This window comes from Cyprinodon tularosa, unplaced genomic scaffold (genome assembly GCF_016077235.1).
Source record: "Cyprinodon tularosa strain WSP-4 unplaced genomic scaffold, ASM1607723v1 ctg684, whole genome shotgun sequence".
Taxonomy (NCBI): Eukaryota; Metazoa; Chordata; class Actinopteri; order Cyprinodontiformes; family Cyprinodontidae; genus Cyprinodon; species Cyprinodon tularosa.
Window position 1 is genome coordinate 293,925 of NW_024039434.1, and position 1,665 is coordinate 295,589.

Below are 1,665 nucleotides of genomic sequence, written 5' to 3' on the forward strand. Positions count from 1 at the left end.
ATGGAGCAGGGAGCAGTTCAATTAAATAAAGTTAACATTTCCTGTTCCATCTGTTTGGATCTACTGAAGAATCCAGTGACTATTCCCTGTGGACACAGCTACTGTATGAACTGCATTAAAGCCTCATGGGATACTAATAGTCAAAGGAGGATCTACAGCTGCCCTCAGTGCAGGAAGATCTTCACACGAAAGCCTGTGCTGAAAAAAAATATCATGTTAGCAGAGTTGGTGGAGGATCTGAAGAAGACAAGACTCCAAGCTGCTCCAGCTGATCACTGCTATGCTGGACCTGCAGATGTGGCCTGTGATGTCTGCACTGGGAGGAAAAGGAAAGCTGTTAAGTCCTGTTTATTCTGCCCTGCCTCATATTGTAGGGATCACCTCCAACCTCACTATGATGCTCCACCATTAAAGAAGCACAAGCTGGTCAGTCCCTCCAAGAATCTCCAGGAGAACTTCTGCTCTGGTCATGATGAGGTGATGAAGATCTTCTGTCGTACTGATCAGCAGTGTATCTGTTATCTCTGCACCATGGATGAACATAAAGGCCATGAAACAGTCCCAGCTGCAGCAGAAAGGACTGAGAAGCAGAAGGAGCTCCAGGAGAGACGACAACAAATCCAGCAGAGAATCCAGGAGCAAGAGGAAGATGTAAAGCTGCTTCAACAGGAGGTGGAGGCCATCAATGGCTCTGCTGATAAAGCAGAGGAGGACAATGAGAAGATCTACAATGAGCTGATCCGCCTCATCCAGAAAAGAAGATCTGATGTGAAGCAACAGATCAGATCGCAGCAGGAAACTGAAGTGAGTCGAGTCAAAGAGCTTCAGGAGAAGCTGGAGCAGGAGATCACTGAGCTGAAGAGGAAAGATGCTGAGCTGGAGAAGCTCTCAATCACAGAGGATCACACCCAGTTTCTCTAGAACTACCCCTCACTGTCAGCACTCAGTGAGTCTACACACTCATCCAGCATCAGTTCATTGCCAATTAAAGATGTATCACAGCTAAGTGATGAACTACGAGACATGCTGAGAAATGCATGGACAGGTATATTGCTGTCAGACACCAAAGTAGATGTTTTACTCTTGAAATCAGAACCAAAAACCGGGATGGAATTATTAACCTATTCAAAGAAAATCCAACTGGATCCAAACACAGCAAACAGGTATATCTTGCTATCTAAGAAGAACAGAAAAGTAACATTAATGGAGCAGCTACAGTTTTATCCTGATCATCCAGACAGATTTATTAGATGGTGGCAAGTACTGAGTAGAAACAGTCTGACTGGACGTTGTTACTGGGAGGTGGACTGGATCGGGGAAACTGTTTATGTTGCAGTTGCATACAAGAACATCAGCAGAAAAGGAACGTCCCAGGATTGTGTTTTTGGATTCAACAACAAGTCGTGGGCTTTACAATGTGAGGAAGGATCCTACACCTTTTGGCACAACAGTGTTAAAACTCCAGTATCAGGTCCAGTTTCCTCCAGAATAGGAGTGTATCTGGATGACAGAGCAGGTATTCTGTCTTTCTACAGCATCTCTGGAACCATGACTCTCCTCCATAGAGTCCAGACCACATTCACTCAGCCTCTATATGCTGGGATTTGGCTTTCTGATGATGGAGACTCTGCTGAGTTTGTTAAACTAAAATAGATTGATCCGAAG

General features: G+C 44.7%; 1 pseudogene; it reads left to right on the forward strand.

The window, feature by feature from the left end:
- Positions 1 to 1,665, forward strand: LOC119771661 (annotated as a pseudogene).